The sequence below is a fragment of the Lipotes vexillifer genome, unplaced genomic scaffold (genome assembly GCF_000442215.2).
Source record: "Lipotes vexillifer unplaced genomic scaffold, Lipotes_vexillifer_v1.1 scaffold1860, whole genome shotgun sequence".
In the NCBI taxonomy this organism is placed as follows: domain Eukaryota; kingdom Metazoa; phylum Chordata; class Mammalia; order Artiodactyla; family Lipotidae; genus Lipotes; species Lipotes vexillifer.
In genome coordinates, this window is record NW_006787678.1 from 132210 (window position 1) to 138034 (window position 5825).

Genomic DNA, 5825 nt, shown 5'->3' on the forward strand with positions numbered 1-5825 from the left:
TAAGTCTATTTTTAGTTTTCTGAGGAACTTCCATACTGTTTTCATAGTGGCTGCACCAACTTACATTCCCACCAACAGTGTAGGAGGGTTCCCTTTTCTCCACACCCTCTCCAGCATTTGTTGTTTGTAGATTTTGTGATGATGCCCATTCTAACAGGTGTGAGGTGATGCCTCATTGTAGTTTTGATTTGCATTTCTCTAGTAATGAGGGATGTTGGGCAGCTTTTCATATGCCTCTTGGTTATCTGTATGTCTTCTTTGGAGAAATGTCTATTTAGGTCTTCTGCCCTTTTTTTTTTTTTTTTTTTTTTTTTTTGTGGTACACGGGCCTCTCACTGTTGTGGCCTCTCCCGTTGTGGAGCACAAGCTCTGGACACACAGGCTCAGTGGCCATGGCTCACAGGCCCAGCCGCTCCGCAGCATGTGGGATCCTCCCGGACCGGAGCATGAACCCATGTCCCCTGCATTGGCAGGCGGACTCTCAACCACTGTGCCACCAGGGAAGCCCTTCTGCCCATTTTTTAATTGGGTTGATTTTTTTTTTTTAATATTGAGCGGTATGAGCTGTTTATATATTTTGGAGATTAATCCTTTGTCCATTGATTCGTTTGCAAATATTTTCTGCCATTCTGAGGGTTCTCTTTTCGTGTTGTTTATGGTTTCCTTTGCTGTGCAAAAGCTTTTAAGTTTCATTAGGTCCCATTTGTTTATTTTTATTTTTATTTCCATTATTCTAGGAGGGGGGTCAAAAAAGATCTTGCTCAAAGAGGGAAGAGATATGGGAACATATATATATGTATAACTGACTCACTCTGTTATAAAGCAGAAACTAACACACCATTGTAAAGCAATTATACCCCAATAAAGATGTTAAAAAAAAAAAAAAGATCTTGCTGTGATTTATGTCAAAGAGTGTGCTTCCTGTGTTTTCCTTTAAGAGTTTTATAGTGTCTGGTCTTAGATTTAGGTCCTTAATCCATTTTTAATTTATTTTTGTGTATGGTGTTAGGGAGTGTTCTAATTTCATTCTTTTACATGAAGCTGCCCAGTTTTCCCAGCATCACTTACTGAAGGGACTGTTTTTTCTCTATTGTATATCCTTGCCTCCTTTATCATAGATTAGTTGACCACACGTGTGTGGGTTTATCTCTGGGCTTTCTATCCTGTTCCGTTGATCTATATTTCTGTTTTGGGGCCAGTACCATATTGTCTTGATTACTGTAGCTTTGTATTATAGTCTGAAGTCAGGGAGTCTGATTCCTTCGGCTCTGTTTTTTTCCCTCAAGATTGCTTTGGCTATTCAGGGTCTATTATATCTCCATACAAGTCTTAAGATTTTTGTTCTAGTTCTGTAAAAAATGTCATTGGTAATTTGATAGGGATTGCATTGAATCTGTAGATTGCTTTGGGTAGTAAAGTCATTTTCACAGTATTGATTCTTCCAATCCCAAAACATGGTATATCTCTCCATCTGTGTCATCTTTGATTTCTTTCATCAGTGTCTTATAGTTTTCTGAGCACAGGTTTTTCACCTCCTTAGGTAGGTTTATTCCTAGGTATTTTATTCTTTTTGTTGCTGTGGTGAATGGGATTGTTTCCTTAATTTCTCTTTCAGATCTTTCATTGTTAGTGTATAGGAATGCAAGAGATTTCTGTGCATTAATTTTGTATCCTGCAACTCTACCAAAATCATTGATTAGCTCTAGTAGTTTTCTGGTGGCATCTTTAGGATTCTCTATGTATAGTATCATGTCATCTGCAAACAGTGACAATTTTACTTCTTTTCCAACTTGGATTCCTTTTATTTCTTCTCTGATTGCCATGGCTAGTGCCTCCAAAACTGTTGAATAATGGTGGTGAGAGTGGACGTCCTTGTCTTCTTCCTGATCTTAGAGGAAATCCTTTCAGTTTTTCATGATTTTGAGAATGATGTTTGCTGTGGGTTTGTCGTATATGGCCTTTATTATGTTGAGGTAGGTTCCTTCTCTGCTCACTTTCTGGAGAGTTTTTATCATAAGTGGGTGTTGAATTTTGTCAGAAGATTTTTCTGCATCTATTGAGGTGATCATATGGTTTTTATTCTTCAGTTTGTTAATATGGTGTATCACATTGATTGATTTGTATATATTGAAGAATCCTTCATCCCTGAGGTAAATCCCACTTGATTATGGTGTTTGATCCTTTTAATGTATTGATGGATTCTGTTTCCTAGTATTCTGTTGAGGATTTTTGTGTCTATGTTCATCAGTGATACTGGCCTGTAATTTTCTTTTTTTGTAGTATCTTTGTCTGGTTTTGGTATCAGGGTGATGGTGGCCTCATAGAATGAGTATGGGAATGTTCCTTCCTCTGCAGTTTTTTGAAGGAGTTTGAGAAGGATGGGTGTTAGCTCTTCTCTAAATGTTTGATAGAATTCGCCTGTGAAGCCATCTGGTCCTGGACTTTTGTCTGTTGGAAGATTTTTCATCACAGCTTCAATTTCATTACTTGTGATTGGTCTGTTTGTATTTTCTGTTTCTTCCTGGTTCAGTCCTGGAAGGTTATACCTTTCTAAGAATTTGTCCATTTCTTCCAGGTTGTCCATTTTATTGGCATAGGGTTGCTTGTAGTAGTCTCTTATGATGCTTTGTATTTCTGTGGTATCTGTTGTAACCTCTCCTTTTTCATTTCTAGTTTTGTTGATTTAAGTCCTCCCTCTTTTTCTTGATGAGTATGGCTAAAGGTTTATCAATTTTGTTTATTGATCTTTGCTATTGTTTTCTTTGTTTCTATTTCATTTATTTCTGCTCTGATCTTTATGATTTCTTTCCTTCTACTAACTTTGGGTTTTCTTTGTTCTTCTTTCTCTGGTTCCTTTAGGTGTAAGGTTAGATTGTTTGAGATTTCTTGTTTCTTGAGGTAGGATTGTATTCCTATAAACTTCCCTCTTAGAACTGCTTTTGCTGCATCCCATAGATTTTGGATCATCGTGTTTTTGTTGTCATCTGTCTCTAGGTAGTTTTTTATTTCCTCTTTGATTTCTTCAGTGATCTCTTGGTTATTTAGTAACATATTGTTTAGACTCCATGTGTTTGTGTCTTTTACGGTTTTTTTCTCTTTATTTCTAATCTCATATCTTTGTGGTCAGAAAAGATGCTTGATATGATTTCAGTTTTCTTAAATTTACCAAGGCTTGATTTGTGACCCAAGATGTGATCTATCCTGGAGAATGTTTCGTGTGCAGTTGAGAAGAAAGTGTAATCTGTTGTTTTTGGATGGAATGTCCTATAAATATCAATTAAATCTATCTGGTCTATTGTGTCATTGAAAGCTTGTGTTTCCTTATTAATTTTCTGCGTGGATGATCTGTCCATTGGTGTAAGTGAGGTGTTAAAGTCCCCCACTATTATTGTGTTACTGTCGATTTCCTCTTTTATAGCTGTTAGCATTTGCCTTATGTATTGAGGTGCTCCCATGTTGCGTGTATATATATTTATAATTTTTATATCTTCTTCTTGAATTGATTCCTTGATCATAATGTAGTGTCCTTCCTTGATTCTTGTAACATTCTTTATTTTAAAATCTATTTTATCTGATATGAGTATTGCTATGCCAGTTTTCTTTTGATTTCCATTTGCATGGAATATCCTTTTCCATCCCCTCACTTTCAGTATGTATGTGTCACTAGGTCTGAAGTGGGTCTCTTGTAGATAGCATATATATGGGTCTTGTTTTTGTATCCATTCAGCGAGCCTGTGTCTTTTGGTCGGAGCATTTAATCCATTCACATTTAAGGTAATTATCGATATGTATGTTCCTATTACCATTTTCTTAATTGTTTTGGGTTTGGTTTTGTAGGTCCTTTTTTTTCTCTTGTGTTTCCCACTTAGAGCAGTTTCTTTAGCATTTGTTGTAGCGCTGTTTCTTTGTTTTTGTTTTTAATTTATTTATTTTTGGCTGCATTGCGTCTTCATTGCTGTGCACAGGCTTTCTCTAGTTGCAGCGAGCAGGGGCTACTCTTCATTGCAGTGCTTGGGCTTCTCATTGTGGTGGCTTCGCTTTTTGTGGAGTGTGGGCTCTATGCCAAAGGGCTTCAGTAGTTGTGGCACGTGGGCTCAGTAGTTGTGGTGCATGGGCCCTAGAGTGCAGGCTCAGTAGTTGTGGCGCATGGGCTTAGTTGCTCAGCAGCATGTGGGATCTTGCTGGACCAGGGCTTGAACCCATGTCCCCTGCATTGGCAGGCGGATTCTTAACCACTGAGCCACCAGGGAAGTCCCTAGAGCTGGTTTGGTGGTGCTGAATTCTCTTAGATTTTGCTTGTCTGTAAAGCTTTTGATTTCTCTGTTGAATCTGAATGAGATCGTTGCGGGGTAGGGTAATCTTGCTTGTAGGCTCTTCCCTATCATCACTTTAAATATATCATGCCACTCCCTTCTGGCTTGTAGAGTTTCTGCTGAGAAGTCAGCTGTTAACCTTATGGGAGTTCCCTTGTATGTTATTTGTCATTTTTCCCTTTGTCTTTAATTTTTGTCATTTTGAGTACTATGTGTCTCAGCATGTTTCTCCTTGGGTTTATCCTGCCTGGGACTCTCTGCACTTCCTGGGCTTGGCTGGCTATTTCCTTTCCCATGTTAGGGAAGTTTTTGACTATAATCTCTTCAAATATTTTCTCAGGTCCTTTCTCTCTCTCTTCTCCTTCTGGGACCCCTATAATGCGAATGTTGGTGCATTTAATGTTGTCCCAGAGGTCTCTTAGGCTGTCTTGATTTCTTTTCATTCTTTTTTCTACCAACAGCAATCATAGAAGACTCAGTGCTTTCACTGCCATGGCTTTGGTTCCATCCCTGTTTGGGGAACTAAGATCCAGCAAGCCACGTGGCCAAAAAAAAAAAAAAATCCCAAAACAGAAGAAAACCACTTGGCCAAACTAAGTTGAAGGGAGGGGTATGCTGGGATTTAAAGAAGATGTTTTTTATTCCTCAGGAAATGGAAGCATGCAGGAGTTAGTAACAACCATGTTAAGACCACAGAGGAGGCAGGCAGCCTTAGTGTGGAGCTATACCAGGAAGAATACCATTGTATGTTAAATAGAGGAAGGAAAGAAATCAGGTCCTTTGTGACATATTTATGCTACTGGAGCAAACTAATCATGACACCTACTTGCTTCTGGCCTTGAGTTGTGTGAACCAGTAAATTTTTATGGCTTAAAAAAAAAAAAACTAGTTGGCCTTACTTGTGTGGGTCTATTTCCCTGTTGTCTGTTTTGTTTCGTTGCACTACGTGTGTGTCTCTCTTCCAACACCACACTGTCTTGATTACTATAATACTTTGTAAGTCTTAAAATTGGTTAGAGTAATACCTCCCACTTTTTCTTCTTTTTGAAGATTGTTTTAGCTATTCTATAGGGCCTGTGCCTTTACGTATAAATTTTGGAATAAGCTTGTCTATATTACAAAACGTTTGCTCATATTTTGATAGGAGTCACAACCTAGAGATCAAAGTGGGGGGAATTGACATCTTTACTGTATTGAGTCTTCCAATCCATGAACATTGTATGTCACTCTCTCCACTTATTTACTCTTTAATTTCTTTCATCAGCATTTTTTAAGTTTCAGCCTACAAGTTCTGTGCATATTTTGTTAGAGTTATATCTAAGAATTTCACTTTTTGAACAATTGTAAATGGTGCTGGGATTTTCATTTCAATTCCACGTGTTCATTGACAGTATATAGAAATAGAATAGATTTTAATATGTTGATCTTGTATCCTATGACCTTCTGAAGTCACTTTCTGGTTCTAGGAGTTTTCTTGTAGATTCCTTGGGATTTTTTATGTAGACAATCATG